The 24,054-nt window shown below is 42.5% G+C and overlaps 1 long non-coding RNA gene across 1 annotated transcript in view; it reads left to right on the forward strand.

The window, feature by feature from the left end:
• Positions 1 to 24,054, forward strand: part of LOC144668142 (uncharacterized) — an 85,513-nt gene that overhangs the window by 18,063 nt on the left and 43,396 nt on the right. The window contains exons 2-3 of the long non-coding RNA XR_013573429.1: positions 5,991 to 6,097; positions 9,971 to 10,249. This is a non-coding gene — a long non-coding RNA (uncharacterized LOC144668142). The remainder of the gene's footprint in view (positions 1 to 5,990; positions 6,098 to 9,970; positions 10,250 to 24,054) is intronic.

The following is a 24,054-nucleotide window of genomic DNA, read 5'->3' on the forward strand; positions in this document are numbered from 1 at the left end:
TAACCTTTCCTTGTAACTTAGATGCTTCATCTTTGATATTATCATGCAAGATTATGTTGCACTTTCACTTGGGCTAACATATTCTTCCTCTGTGAGGAACCCAAAACTGCACCATGAGTTTCAGACAACTAAGTACAAGCCTTTAAAAGATAAGGTAAAGATTCTACTTAAATATGCAAGTTACTGTTGTGTAGATGCTTGATAAAGAAGGAAAACTGCATATAAGAACAGATGAAGTTTTATACATTTTTAAACTTTTGTTATGATAAGACTCTAAACATTGAGAATCAGGGGCTGCTACCCTTATTTTGCATGCAATTGTTTACTATTTTGGCATGAAGGAGACAATTTGTTAGTGGGATTAGATAAAAGGTGGGAGGAGGCTCGGGTGGAGCATAAACACCCACATGGGGCATGCCTGACCCGATTGAGCATAAAATAGCATGAGATGACGTCGGGCAAGCGTCCTGATGTCATTCCGCGCTTGCGCGATATTTCGGTCAGCGGGCGCACGCAAAAGTCAGAAGCACGCCTGCCGACAATTAAGAGGGCAATTAAGCCCATTAATGGCGCAATTGACTCCGATTTTCTGTTGCCTATCCAACCTTACGCTTGGCGGGTGGGCGAAACGGCCAAGCAGCCTTTGCATTTTTCATCCAACCTCATCCACGGGGCGGAATGAGATTCTCGTGATGAAATAAAATATAAATAAATTCCTGTGGACAACATTTTCATTAGCTAAATTTTCAGGTGATTGATTATGATGCACGGACAGCTTTTTTCAGCTTTTGAAACCTTTATTTTTGCTTTTTCAGTTCTTCAGCTCCCTGAGGCAGCTCTCTGCCTTCAGGGAGATTTCTGTCAGCGCTGGCCCACGCCCGCGTTGACGTCGTCGCCCGCCCCCACCCTGGCAGCACTGAGCTTTTCAGCCTGCGTTTCACGCTGGCTGGCCGTTAATTGGCTAGCTAGTGTAAAACCACGGTCAGGGGTCAATCACGGCCGGCGGTCCGTTTCCCAGCCAATCTGAGCCTGCCGATTGCACCCGCCCACCGAGCTAAAACTTCAGGCCGTGGATCTGTTGGGCTGAATGGTCTGTTTTTGTGCTGCAAATTCTTTTTAAGACCTATTAAAATTTTTATAATATTCATATATTTATCCATCTACATCTTTGTTCTCTTGGGGCCCTCTTAAAATTTTCTTACAAAGATCCTTTCATGGGTGAGCTGAACTCCTCTGGCGCTTCACACCCTAGTCATTCTGTCCCTTTTTAACAGTGTACAATCTGACTCACTGAGCAATGCCTTGGCAATCTGCTATTTATATATAAATAAATGTATATTTAGCAATTGATGTCACACTTTATTTTGCAGCTGAGACTGTCTTAAAAGAAAGAGAAAGCCAGTCTCTTAATGCTGGGTGCTACTTATCTGTAGCTTGAAAGTCAAAAGCACTTTCCAATCAGCAAAGTCCCCTCACAGTAAACTGTAAACTCTGAGTCTAGGCTGTGTTTACTTAACAACGATTAGATCTTAAAAGGGTCACAGCTGCATCTTACAAGCAGAGTAATACATTGGAGGTGAATTTCCTCAGGGCAGCTCCTCCTCCGCTGCTGCAACTTGACCAGAAGTACAATGGTCACTCTGTTCCTGCACGTAAACAGGATTTTGCATTGCAGCTCTTTTGATATTACAGCAATGCAGTGGAAGCAGCTTTGAGGAAATTTCTGACCATTTTGTGTTACATGCTAGAGAATTCCTGTCTTAACAAGGCAGCTCATGATCTGACTTGTGAGCAGCAGCATGGGAATTCTGTTAGTAAAGTATTAAAATTAATAACTTAAGAAAAATTGCCATTCGATTTTGTTTAAACCAAATCGCTCAGGCTCCATATTCTTATCAGCTGTAGAATTTTCAGCATTATAGGATGTTCTGCAGCAGGAACAGATTCCATGTTAACTGTGTGGGATTGTGCAATGAAAACTGTTAGCCTGCATGAGGCTAAACAGGTTGGTTTTGAAGAAATTATTCAGCTACCAGCGCAATTCAGAAGGTCTCAGGTTCAACCCCAATTTTGTCATGAGTTAACTGATTTCAGTTGGTGAATTTAAATGGCGCACTACAATTAGCTTTGGTTAGGGAAGGAAAAATTAGCCGGGGTTCCAACTCTTAATTGCTATGGAGTGATCCCTGATGAAAAGTGTTTGCGTTTTTTTGTAGTTAATGAGGACAACAGCACTTGTAAATATAAAGCACTTTTGATTTTAAAAAAAACATCACAAGGCACTTCACAGGAGTGTTATAAACACAATTTGACATTGATCCATATAAGGAGATATTGGGGCAGATGACCAAATGCTTGGTGAAAGAGAGCTAGGATTCAATGAGCATCTTAAAAGAGAAAAAACGTGGTGGAGAATTGGAGAAGTTTATGGAGCGAATTCCAAATGTTAGGGCCTTGAAAGCTAGAAGCATGGCCACCAATGGTGAAACAATTAAATATGGGGATGTTCAAGAGGCCAGAATTAGATGAGTGCAGATAAGTTGGAGGGTTGTGGGGCTGGAAAGCCATAAGGAAGGGTGCGGTCATGGAGGGATTTGAAAACAAAGATGAGAATTTTAAAATAGAAGCAATGCTTGACTGGGAGCCAGTATAGGTCAGTGAGCACAGGGGTGATGGGCAAACGAGACTTGGCAGAAGTTAGGAGAGGGGCAGCAGAGGTTTGGATGACGTCAAGTTTACAGAGGGTGGAACGTGGGAGGCCAGCCTGGAGTGTGTTCGGCTAATCAAATTTAGAGGTAACAAAGGCATGGATGAGGGTTTCGATCAGTAGATGAGCTGAGGCAGGCAACATTACGGAGATGGAAATATGTAGCCTTAGCGATGGCGTCAGGAGCTCATCTCAGTCAAATATGAAACCAAGGTTGTGAACAGTCTGGTTCAGCCTCAGGCATTTGCCAACGAGGTGGAGGGAGTCAGTAGCTTGAGTTTAAGGTTTGTAGCGGGGATCAAAGACCATGGCTTTGGTCTATCCAGTATATGATTTCAACAAATTTCTGCTTATCCAGAGAAACAGTCTGACATTTAAAGAGGTAGTGGAGATATCAAGGGAGGTAGTGGTTGAGTAAAGCTGGGTGTCATCAGCGTATATGTAGAAATTGTCATTGTTCTTGAATGATGCCGAGGACAGCATCGAGTTTAGCTCTATCAGCATCATCACTCCCCCATATTCCAATAGTCTGCCAATACTTGCTCATGAGTGTCAGACTAAAAGATTAGCAAAGCTAACCATCAGCTTCAAGGACTGACCCCTGTAGAATGGTCCAGGTTATGAATTTGTGATGTGAGTAACAAGTGTTATCATGAATGCTGTAACCTAATAACAACAATAACTTGTATTTATATAGCAACTTAAGCATAGAGAAAACATCCCATGTGCTTAGCAGAAGCATTGTCAGACAATGAACAGCTAGCCAAAGAAGGAGAAATTAATTAATATTTTACAAAAATAATAAGCGTAGATAATGCTTCTCCAAAAATTGCATCAACATCACTTTCCTACATCTAGCTGTCCCCGAGGTGGTGGAAATAATAGCCAGTAAAATGAAAATTAACTGGAGAGGGGAAGGGGCTGTGAGCAGTCTTCCTGGTGGGGGAGGGTAATCAAGACTCATCCAACTTTTCCATGCTTTGTACAGTTATCCTGCCCAATAAAAGCAGCAGAATAAATTTCAAGCTACTGTCTCTTCTCCAACCCTCCCTAGACAGGGCAAACAGGAAAGTGGAATTGAGACCACAACCAGATCAGCCATGGTCTTACTGAATGAAGGAGCAGGTCTGAAAGACTGAATGGCCTACTCCTGCTCCTATGTTCCTAATTCATAATGGCGTTCTTCTCCATTTCCTCTGTTAATTGAACCTGCTACTCTTCTCTCCCTTCCTCTGCTCCACTGGGCATTTCTACTCTTCCCATTGCCACTCATTTACCTGTCCCCAGTTCATGCCTGCACACTCCTCACCATCTTTCATTTCCCACTTTCTCTCTTCTCTCCATTATTATCCCTTTCCACTTCATTTTCCCTACGACCTTCTCTCCTCAGTCCTGCTCCTACCTGAGTAATGCTACTAATGGGAATGATTCCAATCCCTGTACATCGTTTGCAGGTGGGGAGACAGTGAAGTGGTAATCCAGAGACCCAGGCTAATGCTCTAGGGCATGAATTCAAATCCCACCATTTGTAGAGAGGAGGTAATGAAAATGCTGAATAATTTTGTACAAAAAGAAAATAGCTGCATTGTCCTGTTTATACTATAATTTATCTTGTAATGTGTTGGCAATAGTCCATGTGTCATTGAGGCCTCCAAATGAACCCAGTACAAGCATGACGTCAGGTCTTGTATTATACTGTAATGTGACCCACTATGTGAAAATGAAAAGGTTCCAACAACATGAAAGGTCTATATCTCAAACTCTGCTAAAACCTTCAGAGCTTAAAATATAAGGAACCATAGTGTGGAGGCAGACCCATGTCTCTTTCCCAACTCCTGAATTGTCCAATGGTATTGGATATCTGGCGTTGATTGAGCATAGAAGCAAAGCTTAAAAGAAACTCACTTAAAAGCAACTCACTGTGCCCACAGGCACCTCCACTCCTGTTTCCTCCGGTTTTTTCCTCTCCATTTCACTCCTCCTTGTAATCGTTATTGGAAGACAACAGGACATGCAAACAACTGACCTCTATCCAGTACCTCCCCACTGCAATGCCCTTGAAGTTGGGTAGTTAGAGCACAGGGCATTTGAGTTTGCACGTTGTGTCACTGTTACTGTTAGAATTTCCGCCCACCGCCCCCACCCCCCACGCCCACCCCCCCCCGCATCTAATTTTGTATCACAAATGTGAAGCTCACCAGTTCACAGAATCACAGAATCACACAGTGCAGAAGAGGCCCTTCAGCCCATCGAGTCAGCACCGACACGTGAGAAACACCTGACCTACCTACCTAATCCCATTTACCAGCAATTGGCTCATAGCCTTGAATGTTGTGACGTGCCAAGTGCTCATCCAGGTACTTTTTAAAGAATGTGAGGCAACCCGCCTCCACCACCCTCCCAGGCAGCGCATTCCAGATTGTCACCATCCTCTGGGTAAAAAAGTTTTTCCTCACATCCCCCCTAAACTTCCTGCCCCTCACCTTGAACTTATGTCCCCTTGTGACTGACCCTTCAACTAAGGGGAACAACTACTCCCTGGCCACCCTGTCCATGCCCTTCATAATCTTGTACACCTTGATCAGTTCACCCCTCAGTCTTCTCTGCTCCAACGAAAACAACCCAAGTCTATCCAACCTCTCTTCATAACTTAAATGTTTCATCCCAGGCAACATCCTGGTGAATCTCCTCTGCACCCCCTCCAGTGCAATCACACCCTTCCTATAATGTGGGACCAGAACTGCACACAGTACTCCAGCTGTGGCCTCACCAAGGTTCTATACAACTCCAACATGACCTCACTACTTTTGTAATCTATGCCTCGATTGATAAAGGCAAGTGTCCCATATGACTTTTTCACCACCCCACTAACATGCCCCTCTGCCTTCAGAGATCTATGGACACACATTCCAAGGTCCCTTTGTTCCTCAGAACTTCCTAGTGCCATGCCATTCATTGAATACTTCCCTTGTTAAATTACTCCTTCCAAAGTGTATCACCTCACACTTTTCAGGGTTAAATTCCATCTGCCACTTATTTGCCCATTGGACCATCCCGTCTATATCTTCCTGTAGCCCAAGACACTCAACCTCACTGTTAACCACCCGGCCAATCTTTGTGTCATCTGCAAACTTACTAATCCTACCCCCCACATAGTCATCTATGTCGTTTATATAAATGATGAATAATAGGGGACCCAGCACAGATCCCTGTGGTATGCCACTGGACACTGGCTTCCAGTCACTAAAGCATTTTGGCATTTTGCTTTTTTTGCATTTCTCAGATTTAGGCTTCTTCAGCCTTTCTGAAGAACACTTGCAAGGACTGGATGGAGTGGCAAAGGTGTCCCTCAACCATTAAAATGAAGGACATCGCTCGTCATTACATTGGGTAAGAAACTCAAATGCTGTCTTTAATAAATGGCTAACAGTGCCATAGAGGCTCAACAAATCTCTAGACCTATTCATTAGCACCCCCTCCCCCTCCACCACTGTGAACCAAGTTTCAATACATTGTGCAGCTGTTGTCTAGACTAGTATCTGAGCTCAAGTTTGAGTTTTTCTATATTGAGTAAAATTAGTGACACGGCTCTGAAATACACGAGTCAATTATTTTTTAAAAAGGATTAGAAGATACTTAGTTAATTTTCACCCACGCCAATTTTCTCCCTTCCTCTTCCGACTTGTGCTGGGGAATAACTTCCATGGGAACCAGCCACCCTCTGATACCTCACTCAGTGTGCCCATGTTCAGTAGCTATTCAAAAATGGAGGCATTACAGCTAAATTCGACCTTGTCCTCACCTGGTACACAGTGATCAAGAACATGAAACTTCTCCAACCCACAAGACCTGAGGCTAATTGTAGCATCCCTGCTCTTCCCTCAATCAGCTAACTCAGCACTTATCCTTTGTTAACTCCTTTGTTCATGATATCTTTGTCAACCTCTCCTTTGCCCCCACCTATCGCTGGCCTTCTATCCAGCTTCATCTGCTCCACCACACTTAAACAGTATAAATTTCATCACATTCTACTTCTCTTTAGCTTTGAAGAAGGGTCTTACGGACTCGAAATGTAAACTCTGTTTCCCTCTCCACAGATGCTGTCAGATCTGTTGAGTTTTTCCAGCATTTTCTGTGCTTTTAACTCAGCACTGACAGGCAATAAATCATCTTGGTCTGGATGGCTTAGAACCAATTGGTGCATACACCCGTTGAGTCAACAGAGTGTACTTTAACTTTTAATTATTTTTCTGATTTTATCTATACAATTACAAAGAAATATGAAATAAGTGTTTAATAAACAGTAGCAGCAGGTTTGATTAGCTGCATTACTGGCTTTGGCTGTATTGCTTTGGGATAGTAAGCATAAGCTTAAGTCTCTCTGTGGTGAAAGAGAGAAATCAGAAGTGTGAGTAATCCTTGTGCCTGACCCTCTCTCACTCTTCCTAACCACAGGCTTCTAGTTCATATTGAGCAATTTTCTGACACCATTTCATTGGCAACTCCCTAATTCTCCCCAGCCCCAGCATCTCACATCTCTTCACTCCTGATTACATGCTTATCCCTTGACCATTCTTTCACATATCCCCATTCCTGATTCTGAGCTTATCACAAGCCCATTCTCTCAAGCATACGTACTGACAGGTCACAACAGTATTGATAGGGCCCTGGCAAATGGTCTTGGCTGCAGTTGGAGAGTGCCAAAGGATGTGCAGAGGGCAGGAAAATAGAAAGTCATCTCAATCTGTTCCCCTGAAATATGTGTATATATATTGTAAGGTAAATTATTGGAGCCCATGACAATTAAGATGTTTCTTTCACTGCATATCATAATTAAAATGTTCCATCACCTTGTTGTAGTATGAGTTAACAGCCAGGAATTCATATTTGTAATATTAACGTTCAAAGCTTAACATGTCTGTGTGATATTCTTCTGTCTGTTGTTCTAATGCAGCATTAACCTGTTCAAGATGGTCTTATGTCTCTATTAACCAAGTAGACAGAAGGGTGTTGTACAACTGGGTTAAACCTCTCTGCACAAGTTTTGTAGACATGAATTTCAAGTTTAAGTATCACGGAGAATATCCCTGTGGTATTCTATGTTAGGGGTCAGCTTGTACCCTCCTCTCTCAATTCATAAGTAGCACGACTGAAGGTAGCTTTTGGCATGAATAAAATAAAGAACGCTGGTAGGCGGAAGGTGCGAAAATGGCTCTGCACCAAGTACTAAGTTTTAAACAAAAGCAAAATACTATAGGTGTTGGAAATCTGAAATAAAAGCAGAACACACTGGAAATACTTAAGTCAGGCAACATCTCTGCACAGAAAAACCAAGTTAACATTTCAGGTATGTGACCTTTCATCAGAATTATTTTTACTACAATCTAGCCCATTATTTCAATTCCTGTCACGCTCCACACCCTCCCCACCCCGCCACCGCAAACACCCCACTCCCCCACATTTATTATGGCCCGGTTGGTAATTAAATTGTCTGATATGAGCCAAATCAACTCGGAAACTTCCATGTTAACCCCTGATTTGGCTGGTTGTAGCTGAGTCAATATCGGAGTTACTGGCAATGGATGCTTTTACAAGCAGCAGATTTTGCTGTCTGTTGTTTCTGTAAGGGAGACACCCTTTTTAGGTAAACAGTTTGTTAACTTGAATAAGACCACTGGGTTAGGGAGGAGAAAAATCATCCAGGGAATCCTGTTCCTGTGATTCCTACCAGGAAACCCACATTCAGCATGCAAAGACAAGATTTGGATCAACAACAACTTGTACTTTAGTATAGTAAACATCCCAAGGTGTTTCCCAGTAGGAAAAGTTTGGGGGGAGTTGCAAGTGGAGTGGGTCAGGGTTGGTGAGGACGGACAAGTTGCAGTAGAAGAGGAGTTCAGGGAAGAAACCAAAGGTGAAGTGAGGTCAAAGTAGTAGGTCTTCTGGAAGTTTTTGAAGATGCTGAGAGAAGCAATGACATGGAAAGTTTTAACCAGAGGGTTCAATGTAGGGCTAAGATGACTGAAGGCTCTGCCATCATGGGAGGATGGGATTGGTGGGTAGCAGGGGGAAGATGTCCATAGGGCAATACTGGAATATTGGAGTGCAACCTGGGGTGTAGAGCTTAACTGTGATGTCCTTCCCCCTATTCCCACCTCCATGATTGAAGATCCTGCCAGCATCAACTGACCAGAATGATCACTTGAGCGATGTACCTCAGGGCTCCTTATTTATTTATTCACGGGAGGTAGGCATCACTGGCTAGGCCAGCATTTATTGCCCATCCCTAATTTTCCTTGAGAAGGTGTTGGTGAGCTGCCTTCTTGAACCCCTGTACACCCACAGTGCTATTAGGGAGGGAGTTCCAGGATTTTTAGTGAGTGACAGTGAAGGAATGGTGATTTGGTTCCAAGTCAGGATGGTGTGTGGCTTGGATGGGAACTTGCAGGTGCACCCATTTGTCAACTGCCCCTGTCATTCTAAGCAGTAGAGGTCGCGCATTTGGAAGGTTCTGTCGAAGGAGCCTTGGTGAGTTGCCACTGTGCATCTTGTAGATGGTACACACTGCTGCCACTCCACCGTTGGTGGAGGGAGTGAATGTTGAAGGTGGTGGATGGGATACTAACCAAGCGGGCTGTTGTCCTGGATGGTGTCAAGCTTCTTGAGTTTTGTTGGAGTTGAACTCATCCAGGCAAGTGGAGAGAATTCCATCACGCTCCTGGCAACAGTGAAACAGTAACATAAAAATCCAGCCCAATGAGCTGAGGAGAGGAGGTAATTGGAGGGAACAAATAAAAACACATTTTGAAGCAGGATGTGATTATTCCAGGCACCTCACATTTGAAAGCAATGAATTATCATATTACTGGGTATTGGGGTATCGCAGTGAGTGACAAATAAATCTGCATCATGTCCAGGGGCTCAATTTTGAAACCTGTTTGTAATTCTTTTAGCCAAAAGATTTTTTTTCTTCTGCGAGCTAGATTTTCTGGTCCTGATTCTAGAATTTTCCAACCAGGCATTGTTATTAATTAGGAAACAAATTTATCACGGGGTCTTTGCGAACAGGATGTGAAATGATTTCAGAATGATGAGGAGAATCTGACCCCAATTTCTTTCTAGCTCTCCTTCTCTCCCTGTTCCTGAGAATCTCACCTCCCAGTGAGGCCGTGTATCAATGAGACACAGAACAGCAGTTCAGCAGAGCTAGGGCAAGACATGAATGCTTGAGAGAATAACAGAATCATTGCTCTTATTTTCCAGCACATCCTTCGATATGAAAAAAAAAACAAATCAGCCTTGAAATCCTCCCTGAAGACTGCGATCTGTTTTTCCCCCCGGTGAGACTGTGAATTTCTGAAAACGTGAAGCTGCCGCTGTGGGTCACGCACAGCATCGTGCCAGAAGGCAAAGGAATGCCAGCCTGAGTGGTCAGCCAGGTGCCATTTTGTGTAGAGAGAGCTCTTTGCTCTGCAGCCATCTTGAGGGGGGGAATCCTGCAGCTTCTAAAATGGACGTAACGCCACTCAGTGTGGGCATAAGGTAGGCAATACAATTGTCAAATCCACGTTCACGCACTCCACTAACACCTCCCCCCTCCACCCCCCGACTTCCTCATTACACTAATTACCTAAGCAAGCAGCGATAAATGAAGCTCGGGTGACCCAATCCTGTCTCTCGTATTCTTTCAAGCAGAAAATCTGCCCTCAATTTTAATTGAATTAATATTATTTCTGACTTCTTTGATCATTCCTTCCATCCTTTTTATAGACGGGTGTGAGTAACGTGCCCTGTATCTTCTCAGCAGTTGCAGTGAATAAACTTGTTTGGGGATTTTCCCAAATAATTGCCACTATATAAATAGTATTTCAAAAGACAGTTCTGATTTTCGTTCACCTCCGGCTTAGATTGATACAATAAGGTGATTTATGAAAACAGCATCATATAAAATGACACACTCAATGCTGTTTTAAGGTAAAGCAGAATTTTATTAAGTGGACCTTTGAATAAAATCAAAGATTAACTAGGAATGCAGAAGAAAATTAAACTACAGTGACTGGGTTTATAGGAATATGCACAGTAACAATTTCACTGTTTTTCTTGACTCTTTCTGTACCTAGATATTTTCACAATATGTTGTGCTTATTTTTATGCTGATTCTTTCCCTTCATCCACTGAGTGCTGACCTTTTGTTGTTCTCTGGACTTCAGCCACTTGCTGTGGCCTAGCTCAAGTGGCACTTCTTCGTGTGTGAGCCCAACAAGTGAGTGTTAGCAGGGCAATCAGCCATGTGAGTCATCACATTGGATCATGATCGTGTCCTTGCATGATTTTCAGCATGGAGCCATGGGAAAGAGTTCAGGATTGGGAATGCTGGCTGACTTTAGTTCCCCATCCCCTCACACAGCACCTATTAAATGCATGGCGTTCCTCCTTTGAAAATATTTCCTTTCTAACATTGCTGGTGTTTAGTGCTTCTATTGAACGATTATTCCACCTGATGCATTTAACCAGAATTAAATAAATGGTTTGCTGGTCAATGTTAACCCTTTGAATACTGAATCTTTGGTACAGGGAGTAGCATATTATATAGGGAAGTGAACCCATGACTGCTGTGACCGATGCCTTAAAGGGCCACAAGATTCCTAGCAACCTGTCATAGCAACAGCATGTGCTGTTTGCGTCATGGCACTTTGTCTCTTGGGGAGCCCGTCTCCAGAGTATGCATGCTTAAAATATTTTAAAAATATACTGCATTTAATATCCTGAGGTTTCTCCATCACTTTCTTAATGGTTGAAACATGAAGGAGAATCTGTCCAGGCGTGCTACATACTTTCGCAATCGGTGGCTCCCTATTAGTCTTTGTGCATAAAACTGTACCAGCCTTTTACTGCCCTCTGTCCCATCTACCTTTTCTCCCTGCACTTTTCCTTCCCTTCCTCTTCTGACTATTGACTGTCGCAGGGAACACAGGTAGGCCCACACCCATCATCCAGCCTCTAGAACCACTCAAGTGTCCATTCTTCACGTCTGAGCATCAGCAGGCTACTCCACCACAGGAACATCACAGCTGGACCTATTCCTATCCTCATCCAATGCCCCATATATTTACTTTGCATACAAGAGGCACTGAATTACAATCAAAGGCACAAGGCCATGCAGACTGCCTTTTATTTTGATTATGCCTCTGGATGTGGGCTTTACATGTTGTGGGTGTTGGGCGCATGGGGAGGGGATTGGGCTCAATAGTGATGCAGCAGTGAAATAGCCTGTTAACGCTATGCTGTCCCTGAAGAATGACCACTTTGAGGATGTCCTGGAGTTTTCTTGGAAAGCATGCAACTATATCCAGAATGTACCACCGCTTTCAAGGAGGGAGTGCCTGAAATTTGAGGAAAGCAAAATTTCTCTTTGGTGGCTGAGAGTTGGAAATAAAAATCAGACTGTTTGCCTGGGTTAAGCCCAAATGTTGGATATAAGGAGCAAACATCCTATTTGTGAAGAAATCATGATGTACAGCCTACGTGAGCCTAGCAAGCTTTGTTGTCTGCACAGAGGGCTATGGTGCTGAAGGAGTAATGAAAAAAGACCTTTAACATAACACAAATTAATACTTTGATTTTATTGTCCTTTTCTGATTTCATATAAAATGTTATTATTAGAACTTTGAAAAATAGAATCAGATATATCATATTAAAATTAAAATTAAGAGGACAAGGTCTTAGAATTTTTAAAAAATGAAACAGGGTTTTGGTGTTATTAAGAGAATAAAATATATCTTGTAAAACTATTTTTGAAGGAACACGTTTATTGAATATGGTGTAGGAATCACCTGAGAAGATTTAAGCATTTGTTTATAAAGAATAGGGTGCTGATTTTGTTATGCATATGTTGTGGATGGTTTTTGTAATGTTTACTGAGCAGAAAAAAGATCATTTTGCCCCAGAAGAGCCATCCCTTTGTGGTTGATCTACAGGAGCAGAAAGAATGTTCTGAATAGGGAAAGGCCATTCACGTGTTGCTATACAATACAGCAATAATGTAAAGCATCCTGCTTAAAGCTGTTGTTTGTGCAGGTCTGGGGCCTACCATGCATGAACAGCCTGGCTTCTCTAGAATTTTATATGCCCACAAAATAACACTTGCCTGTTTCAAATCATTTTTTGTGCATCTTTTTGTGCATCTCTTCAGCATAAAAATTTTCCTTTTAAATATCATTCACTGTGTAGATGGATACAACAATCCTACTTTTACCTTAAATACCCACCATCCACAATTTTAAACTTCTGAGGCCCAAGTCTTTCTTGTGTACCTTTTGATTTATTGTAAAAATATTTTACACTAGTAACCACTTTCTTTCGACTGAAGGTTGGAGAAATACTCAAGGGATGAATGAGCACAGATTGCTGCAGATACTGTACCTATCATAGAGGGGAATCAGTATCATAGTTTGATGCCCTGATATTAAATCCATGTGGCTCCTTAGGTTTTTCCAACATCTTTTATGAAGATTGAATATTGATTTTTGCACTAACCTGTTATTTCCTTTACATAACTATTATGAACTAAGTTGTACAATTCAGATATTGAACTGATGGAATCTGGTTCCCAGTAGCAAAAGTCTACTTCATAAACCCTAGAAACTACTAACACTAATCTTCATATCAGCTATTCTAAAAGTAGGGGTTTAAATATCGTCTAAATATTAAACATTTGGAAGAGTTATTTTCTAATACATCATCTATTGTTCTGGCTAATTAGTTTTGAAGTGTTAACGATATACTTTTTGTAACTACAGTTGTTTGTCACCAAAAGAAAGTTAGGGGGAGGTTGAGGCTATATGCCAGTTATCTGAATTTTGCTTTTGTTAGTTACTGTCAAATGTGATAGAGTTGATATTTGACCAGACCCTTAGCTGTGTGGTTCTGCAAAAGTTAAGTATCATCAATCTGCCAACTTCGTAAACGAAGAGCTGTTTTGGTGCTGTTCAGTGTCTTGCATGTTAAAATAGCCCCAGCATATGAACAAAACTTCAAGCTCTATTATAGTTATATATTTAAAAACCCTACCTTGTTATTCATTGAACAGTAGTCACCTTGTCTTTAAGTTTAAAATGTAAACTGTTTGCCCAGAGCAGGTATGTAGATCTGTCACAAAGGACATGTAAATAAGATGTTTTCAAAATTCATATTTGTGAAATTTTTACTATTCTGACTTGAACTAAGTCTTATCCCATTTGATAGGTGAATTGGACAGATTTATTGAGCTGCCTTCCCTCTGAAGGATCCTTAAGTCCCTCCCTGCTTCTCAATCAATAGACAAAACTTAAAAACCTCATTTTGAGGATGAATAGAATTTCTGTAAATAAATGAGAATTAATTATTTTGTAAATTTGTAGAAATGGGATATATTCAGATATTTTAGTCATTTATTTTTGCCAGAGGAATGGGGTGAGGGAATGGGGGCGCGGGGGGAGAATTAATTTAAGCTGCGACAGCTAAATTAAACAAAGAGAATAAATACTCATGACTGGCAACCTGGACTGTGAGGGTTCCCAGCGCAAACTGGGATGGCGTGGCGATGATCCGTGTTTCAAGATTGTAAACATCGGCCCCGATCACACGGAGATTATCAGAGAGAGAGAGAGGGAGAAATATAAGCAGTGAAACAACTGCCTCTAATGAACAAAATCCTGACAAGCTGCCGTACATTAACATAATTACATGGAGTGAGAGCTTACAGCCGCTAGTGAGCAGATTGTGAACAAACAATTAAAACAACAGTAGCCCCTTTGTCACCCACATCATCTGTACTTGCCAAACATATTTTTTTAACGTTATGCCATTCTGAACTTTGTCATGTATATTTTAAAATTGAAATTTAAAAATAATGTAAGTTTTTTTAAAAACAGAAGAAAAGCTAAATTTCCCTATGTTTTTCAGACATTGGCAGTCAGTTCAACAATGGCGTTGGTAAGGTACAAACAGAAGTGTTAAAAAAACATTGTGGCTTAAAAAAATTGTTTTAAGGAAAACTGCTTGGCATCAAAAGAAATATTTTAAAATATTCTCTAATGGATGTTCCGCACTGGATTGAAAATCAGCAGAATATTCACAAAAGGAAGCAAATGTAACTTTCTTAGCACTAAAGTAGATATTTTAGCTAAATTCAAGTATCTTTCGGGAAAAAACATTTTGCTTTTTTTAAAAAACCCTTCCTGTCAGCATAAATCCATAGAGCTCTGTATCCCTGGCGTGCAGCTGCTAAGTGAGGGGTCTTGAATCCAGGAAATAAAGGTGTGCATTTTTGTTGCTTTTTTTTTCACATGAAACATTTTCTGTTTCGGCATTGAGCTTTGCATCCTGTTGGTCTGAATGCAAGGGCAGTGAGACCTGCAGTAAATGCACACCTTCCCACTTGGTTCTCTGTAATCATTAAGAATAATTATTCTTAATTGCACGCTCTTAGTGTTAGTTTTTACAGCAGCTGATGCTCCTGCTGACTCTGTGCTTTCATTGTCTGTTATAATGATTATGCAAATGCTACAAGGTTTTTTCCCCACCAACATTTGATTTTTTTTTGACTGTTAGAGTAAAAATTGTGTTATTTACTGAAACTCCTTCATTATTTTTCTCCTCCTCACATGAAAAAAAATGGAAGTTATTTCATTGCAAAAATTAGTTTCCTGGCCCCCAGTTTCTGCATTTACAGATGCCTCATCAAGACAGTGAGGGCTGGAATGGAGTTATTTAACTCCACCAAAATCTATAGGACCTTTACTTTTAAGATTTTACTTATAGTTAAATGATTCTCTGAGTGTTTATGTGTGTCTGTCTCTCTCTCTCTCTCTCTGGGGTATGGTTATTCTGTGCACATGGTATTCACATCCAAACAGGCAGGTGGATGGATAAGTTCCTCCAAGGCCTCTGTTAATGTTGTTTTTGCAGCTTGGATGTTGTGTGAGAGTGAGGTGCAGTTTCGACCCTCATGATTCTCCACCCATTCCATCACAACGAGAAAATGCTTGGCCATTGCACTATCAACATCCTGGGGGTTACCATTGACCAGAAACTGAATTGGACTAGCCATATAAATACTGTGGCTACAAGAGCAGGTCAGAGGCTAGGAATCTTATGGTGAGTAATTCAATTCCTGACTCCCCAAAGCTTGTCCACAATCTACAAGGCACAAATCAGGAGTGTGATGGAATACTCTCCACTCGCCTGGATGAGTGCAGATCCAACAACACTCAAGAAGCTTGACACCATCCAGGACAAAGCAGCCTGCTTGATTGGCACCCCATCCACAAACATTTACTCCCTCCACCACTGATGCACAGTAGCAGCAGGCTGTACCATCTACGAGATGCACTGTAGAAACTCATCAAGGCATCTTATAAAGCATCTTACAAACCCATGGCCACTACCACCTAGAAGGACAAGGGCAGCAGATACATGGGAACACCACCACCTGGAAGTTCCCCTTCAAGACACTCATCATCCTGACTTGGAAATATATCACCGTTCCTTCACTGTTGCTAGGTCAAAATCCTGGAACTCCCTCCCTAACAGCACTGTGGGTGTACCTACACCACTGGGACTGCAGCGGTTCAAGATGGTAGCTCACCACCACTTTCTCAAGGGCATTTAGGGGTGGGCAATAAATGCTGGCCTAGCCAGCGACTCCCACATCCCTTGAATTAATAAAAAGTACTTTCTCAAGATGTCAAAGCTGAAATAAAATATGATAACCAATGAAGGCATCGTTGATGAAGCCTTATCGCTTATCCTCATCTTTCATTAAGTGGCCTCGGTTGTGGACTCTGCACTTAACAGTTCATTAAGGTGCACCTCCTTTAAGCACTTCAGTTTAAATTTGCATGACAAAACAAAAACATTTCAGATGGCTAGCTAACTTTGAGACTATGGCAAGTTATTGTCCCCAGTTCATCTCTTTCCTTTGTGACATGCCTGGCTTTGCTTGCTGTGTGACAGAATGATGAGGACACGTGAATATGGCAAAGGAAATGGAGGATTCTGAAGATGTAATCAAAACACGTCTTCCGATTTATTTTTAAAACATCTGCTGTGGAAATTTTTGAGCCAAATTTTCAAAACAATGTCATTGGCTTATGCTTTTTTAAAAATAGGTTAATGAGGTAATGGTTGTACCTGTGATTACAGAAATAATGTGTGTCAGGAGGAGAGGGGGGGCTGGTAGGAGTGTGTAGTGATCTAATCCAGTTTTGTGGCATCTATTTGTTTATATTGTATAATATTTTGGACATGTTACTGCCATCTTAAAGATTCTTTCCAAAGAGGGAGTGCCAGGGTTGAGACCGTATTTTTCTGTGCTGCTGTGAGCTTGGATTTATCTTGATTGAAGCTGTTTTCGCTACACAGTGTTCTGGGCACCTCTGTAGGATGTAAAACTGGGATTAAACTGCAATCAAAATGCACAATCAGGAGACATGAATCCTTTATTCAAATTTCATTGCAGACTGGGCTTTCCACAAAATTATAACTGCAGCTTTCATTCAAAAGGAAACCTAGACAATATGTATTTGCATTCCAAAATAATGCAGAGAAAAATAATAATTTTACAATAGGTACAATAAAAAAAGAGTGCCAATCACATGTTGCTGGCTTTATATGCAATTACAGGATGGGCTAGTCGATAGTTGGGATCGAGGAAGCTTTTAACTATTTTGAAATTTATGAAGGATATTATGCCCGGCTGAGAATCCCTCACTTAAGTCTTGCACTAACATCAGGAGTATTATATTACAGAGAACAAATGGGATGCCATGTGGTAATTTGGAATTCTATGCATGGATTTGAATTCCGTGTGGGTTGGGCCTGCATTTAGCCCTGTTCAAACCACAATTAAATGACTGATGCCCTGAGGTAACTCAGTCATTTTTACCCTGGAAACTAGATTCACAAAAAAAGAACCCACCTTCAACAGAAGAATCAAAACTAAGGGAGAATCCAAAGAAAAAGCAATTTTAAAAAAAAATGAACAGCCTTGCTCACCTGCAAATACAGAATAATCTCCCCCATGGTAATTAATTCACAGTCACTGATTTGAATAATCACTCCATAGTAACTAATTCACAGCGTCAATGATTTGACATCGAGAATATTTCTGCGGTAAATATCGCCCATATTTTATTCACATCATTTATTGAATGTGAACAATGTTAGCTACTGCCCCATTATTATTACTTTCAAATATCTGTGCTTTGTTTGCAACACAAAAAAAAAAATCATGGTCCAATAGGCATAATTTTTTCAGAATGATTAAATTTCAGCCAGGATAATGTAAATCCTCTTCTGTGTATGTTTTCTATTCTATATTGGAGCCCAGTTTTGAGATAGCTCGTAAAAATCTGTTCAAAATCTTATTTTATTCGATTGACCATTTTGTTTTAAATTAAACTGATCCATTTGCAGTGAAGTGGGTGGGGTGGGGGTGCTGGGGAGAATCAGAAATGGGGGATGGAATATTACAGTCGCTTAATCACTTTATTATTTAAATATCCTGAAATATTCATGATTTCTATTTATCTCTTGCTAAATGATTTACAGCACCGTGCATTTTTACACAGGGTAAGACAGGAGTGAGTCTCAGTTGGGCACCTGGTCCTGAATATAGTGCTGTGCCAAGGCTTACTGTTTGCAACCCTGCAGGAGTCATTTAGCAAAAATCAAGATGGCTAACAAGGCCGTCACTGAGCGCTGATCTGCATAGTTAACTCCTTCACTGCTGGACTGGATTTCTTTTACAGCTGGTTGCATAGCAACAGATTAATGCTCACCCAGTCGGGACTGCAGCTGCATTTATGCACTTGGATTAATAATGTGCCAAGATTGTGGTGCTTTAGATTTTCCCCTTGGAGTGTGAGTGTTTTCTGGCCTTTTTACATTGCTAAGGTTTTTTTCTGTGTGGTATCTATTGTTTGCACACCTCCAATTTTCCACCTCCTCTCTTGAAGGTGCTGACTCTTGCCAGATTCACAGATGGCAGCTACCCTTTTGTATCCTCCTCTCTTCCTAGGCAGTCAGTGTCAACAGGTTATCCTGTTATGGAGGGCATCACAGCACTGTCTAATTTTGTTCTCCCCTGAGAATGCAAATATCTACTTTCTACCAGGAGCTTGGAAGCACAGCTATGGGCTGTGTTTCAGAAGCAGAAATCCTCTCTCTCAGCCTAGAGGCTCTAAGGTTCTGGATTCTGGATTCTGCTCTTTAACACTTTGGTCAAAGCATTGATACTCGCAAGATAAAACAAGGCTTTCATAAAACAGTCATTACTTTAAAAAGGAAACCTCGCAGAATATTTGCAAAGTAAAAAAAACTGAATTATCCATAACTTTACATAATGTTCTCCCCTGGAGGTGGAACTGGTTTTCCAATAATTGTTTCACACCCTTGAGGAGGCCATCTGAACTGGGTTGCAGTACAAAACTTAGTTTATTGGATAGATTTGCTGCATAGTATTTTTACAGTCACTGTTTTGAGATGATGGGCAAGCTTTCCCCCCACTCCCCTGTCTCTTTCCTGAGAGTGCTGGGACTTGGATCCCACAGGTGTCAGATAGCGTCCTCCTGCACCCAATGACCATCTATTATGTGTGGGTCTAGACAGTTAGTACTGTGAGGACGTTTAGCCACAGAAGGTCAGCCGAAACATTTATGGACATTTTCCTGGAGGAATTATTGAATGGCAATCAGAAGTAGAAAAACTGCTGTGGGTGGGACCCAAGACCCTTCTTGTCATTATGCCTCAGTAATATACTAGGCTGTCCATTTACTCACTGAGCCATGGGGTGGTTGGGGGTAGGGCAGAGGGGTTGGCGGTGGTCCAAGGGTGCAGAACCAGGAGAGGAAATATCAGGATGGGTAGCACAAAAGGTTTCAAGGAGGGGCTTCAAGGAGAAGAGGAAGGTGAAGAGGTGAATAAGTTAGAGGGGGAATTTGACACCATGAGACCTAGATGGCTGAAGGCATGGCCAACATTGTTGGCGTAGGTCAGGAGGAGGTGGAGGTTGCATAAGGGACCATAGCCTGGGAGAGCTTATGGGCGTTGAGGTGCTGAGGATGGGGTACTAGGATTAGAGAGGCAAGGTCTTGATGGAATTTAAACACAAGAATGAGAATTTTGAATAGTCAGTGTTAGGTACCAGGAGCCAATGCAGTTCAGGAAGGACAGTCGTGATTGGTGGAGCAGGATGGCATATGGACACCAACCTTTTGGATGAACTGAAGTTTATAGATCATATAGGATCACAGGTTGGTCAGGACAGCATTGGAATGGTGTAGTCTGGAGGTGACAGTTTTAGTTGTGAATGGGCTAAGGTAGGAACTGAGGTGGATGATATAATGACGTTGGATGTGGGGGGTCTTTTTAATGGAGAGAGTATGCAGTTGGAAATTCAGCTCAGGGCTGACTAGGGTGCCAAGATTCACACATGAAACTTCTGCAACAGTTGCCTGTGGAATCATCTCCCAGTGAGAGAGCAACTTTAGGGAGGATGAGAGAAAACTCAGGTAGGAAAATTGAAGTGAAAGTAAGCAAATCTGAGCTCAGGTACACAGCAGAAATGAAGTAATTGAGACAGAGGCAGACTTTGAAAATCTATTTGCCAAAATAAAAATAATCAAAGTTTACAGAAAATGTGTGCGTGTGAAATTGATATCTGATTCTGAATGAGATGGTGATTGATAATTCAGATTTGAGTCCAATACTTCATTTAGGACATGCCACTCTAAGAGGAAGGTGATAGTTATAGTGTTACAGAGGCTGGTGGGTCAGTTATATGTTTGTTCTATAAGAGAGTGAGTATGCTGGTGCTCCAGTGGACAATGGGGCAGATATTGGGCAGAATTTTCCAGGAATCGTGGCATATGGGGGCATTTAATTTGGCAGGAGGCAAAAAATCCGTTTCCCGACAGCGGGCTAAAGTGTTGGAATTTTGTTCTCCCGACTTTCAAGGCGGGTTAAAGGTGGGTCAAGCTTCCCAACAAACAATGTTGGGAGCCCAATTTGCATGCATTAGCATCCCATGCGTGTTCATTAAAAGGCCACCTTGGTGGAATTAAGCTCCCTCTCCAAATTAAATTCCCAACCAGTGAGGATTTAGAATGTTCAGTTTTATGATTGTATAAAAGTGGCGAGTTCCTGGCAAGATTCACCACTTCCACATGTTTGAGGTCCATAGATGTTGCTTTCTCCTTCTTGGGGATCTTGCGTAACTTCACTCATGCTGAACGCCGTTAGCAAATGCTGGACAAGGGAGGCAGGTAAAGGCTGGGTTGGGGGGGGTTGGTAGTGTGAAAGGGTGGAGTGAAGGCTGGACAGGGGAGGCAAGCTTATGGGAGAAGGGTGGTTAGAGTGCCCAGTAAAAGGGGGGGGGGGCAAAGTCAAAGGAAGAGGGGGTGGGGGGGGAAGAATGTCCAGGGAAAGGGGGGTGAAAGTGTCTGTGGAAGGGGAGGAGAGAGTGCCTGGGAAATGAGGTGGGGTGGAGAATGTATTAGAGGGTGGGGCCCATGGTGTCGACAGTGGAGTCCTGGGGGGAGAACTCAGGGGACTGGTGATAGGAGGGTACAGACAGAGTCAGAGGTGGGAGTAGGATGCGGTAGGCCAGCAGGCCCAGAGTGAGAGACTGGTAGATTTAGGTCTGATCAGGTGAGTTATGGAGGGGGACAAGACAGGTGGCTCGGATCAAGGGAGGGCGCAGGGTCAGGGTGGTATAGGGATGGTAATGGGTGTCAGCTCTGAGAGGAGGAAAGGCATGTGGAGTTGGATTGTGATAGGGTCCAAGGTAATGAGGGGAGGTTCAAGGGTGACAGAGGGAAGAGGAATGATGATATTGGGTGGGTCAAGGGTGGTGGGAGCAAGTTGGTGGGCGAATGTTCGAGGGTAGAAGGTGGTGGAGCGAGTCTGAAAAGTGTCACCATTTTTCCAATCTGACCTTGATCACACAGTTAGTAAGTCAGTGAGATCCCTCGAGGTGGGAGGAGGGTCTTTTTGGGTGGGTGGAGTTCAAGGTCAGCACAAGTGGCCGACTAAAGGGACACCCTAATAATTATGAGGTAACTGGATGTCAAAGATGCTCACTTGTGTTCTCCTCTCTGGGTGAAGCCTGCATTGCAGCAGGTTTGTTCCCGACTCATGGGTCTCATAACATTGAGATCCCAGTAAGGTGTGGAGCTGCCATTTGCCATTGGCTGCAGTCAGAGGCAGGAATGAGGGGAGTGAGGGAGGTGGATGCCTCCAAGGGACATGGCTAGTGGAGGGCAGCCAACTCATGACTCCAAACCTCCATCCTCCCGGGTGAATGATCATGCCTGAGAAGGGATCATGTGGTTAGTCTTTCCGTGCTGCCAAGGCAATGGTCTCTCTACAGATTTTCGAGGGTGGTGGAGACAAGTGGAAAATTGTGCATGTGAGGCTTCTTGCAGATGATTCTCTTCACCCTGGTCAGAGAGCAGTGTCTCCATATGCATTCATGTATGAACAGGAGGAACACTCATCTCTGGTCTTTCAGGATGTCCTTTACCTGGAAGGGGTGGGATGGGGATGCCTACATATCGAAACAGAGGCCAGTTGAAGGGCTTGGCACTTGCCTGCTGGCTTTAAGATGGAGGAAACCTGTAAAGGACATGCTCCATTAATGTATCACTTCAATTCATTCACACATCCATTGATGTGTCAATGATACAGGCTGTAGGCAACCCTACTTTGGTAATAGCTCTCATGCAGATGAGGAGAAGGAGGGCCCATCACTGGTTGACACAGGGCCATGAGGAGCAAGGGCCTGAGCAACAGGAGGCAGTGGGGCCTCCATAAGGTCAAGATGCTGGCGAACATGCACCACTGCAACAGCAAGCATTGACCCAACCATGGGTGTAACGCCGATGGTGTTCTTGTCTAGAGATGCGTGAAAGTCAATGCCGTGGGGGCCCTCATTTGTCCCAGGGTGTTGTTGCTCACACCTACCAGCTTCTCCAGTGTAAGCTGCAGCTGCAAAGACTCTGGAGGAGTAGTGTGAAGCTCCTGGCCTGCAATGAGTAAATGTCTGTCTGGATGCCCTTTAAATATGGCACCAGGGTCAGGTAATGGCAGGGCGGGTGACTTCCTGTCTGCCCCGCCACGAGATTCACTGAGGTCTTCGCAGATGCATAATTGATGAGCTGAAAAGCCGAAGATTTTGCGTGTTCACCTGCCCGTCGCCCAGTGGGAATCGCGCCAATTTTCCCGCCCACCAACAGACTTCGTCTCCAGAATGGAAAATTTCACCCATTGACTTTATGCAACAATGTAAAATGGAAGATAGTGGATTGGCAGACCATTTACATCTCTCATGAACTTTATTTCAATTGTAAAGAAGTAAAAATTGGGAGAGATATAAAATGGGCTGTTGATTTGCTAACACTCATTTTACAGTATCACACAGTATCAAAATCTATCCAATGTTACAAAAGGCAAGCATGAATGTGCAACACCCAGTCTGTATTGATCAAGAAGTAAGGTGAAGGGACAACATAAGTAATTAATAAAAAGTATATGGCAGCCATTTATTCCTTGTGTGTCCCTCACCCTGGTGGACTATGGTTCCAGTAACATTGATCACCCTTCACTATCTCAAATACACATTATTCATGTGTGCAAGACTATTTGACTGTGGCTAGCATCACAATTGAAGTTTGCTCAGTTTCTGCATATGTGTACTTTCCAGTAGGCCCCTGATTAGCAACCAGGAGCAGGGTTGCTGGCTGATTTTATTATTCCTAGCCTTACCCTGCTCCCAAAGTCCAGGGGAGGACAATTTTACTATCCTTAACAATGCCCTAAGTGGGGCTAGTTAACTCAACATATGCCAGATTTATAACCTCGACTCTCCGCTCTGTTTTGGGTAATCACCCAATGGATAAAATTGTCGAGCAATCGGTGAGTCTCAAAGCTTGGCCTCTTGGCGAGCTGAGAGCTGGATGTTGTACTTATCAGGATGTGGTCAGCACAAATTGATGCATTTCTGAGCACTTTTTGCCATAATGGTTTGTCAGAACCTTCTTTTCATGGTTTTCTTTCAAAAAGTGAGAAACTCACAGCTGAGGCATCCAACAATCCAATATATCCTTTCTATAATAAAACCAAACTGTTCTCTTTCCAATTTTACACAAAGCAGGTGTAATGAGAGCCAGGTTTGAAATCTAAGGGAATTGCCCATTTAACCAATTGTGTCCCATAAATTTGATATGATCTGTCACCTGGACGCACAGGCTAAATGTCCATTCTTGGGTCTGTATACACCCTCAAATATGCATGTTTAAAACATTTTT

This window comes from Cetorhinus maximus, chromosome 26, assembly GCF_964194155.1.
Source record: "Cetorhinus maximus chromosome 26, sCetMax3.hap1.1, whole genome shotgun sequence".
Classification (NCBI taxonomy): Eukaryota; Metazoa; Chordata; class Chondrichthyes; order Lamniformes; family Cetorhinidae; genus Cetorhinus; species Cetorhinus maximus.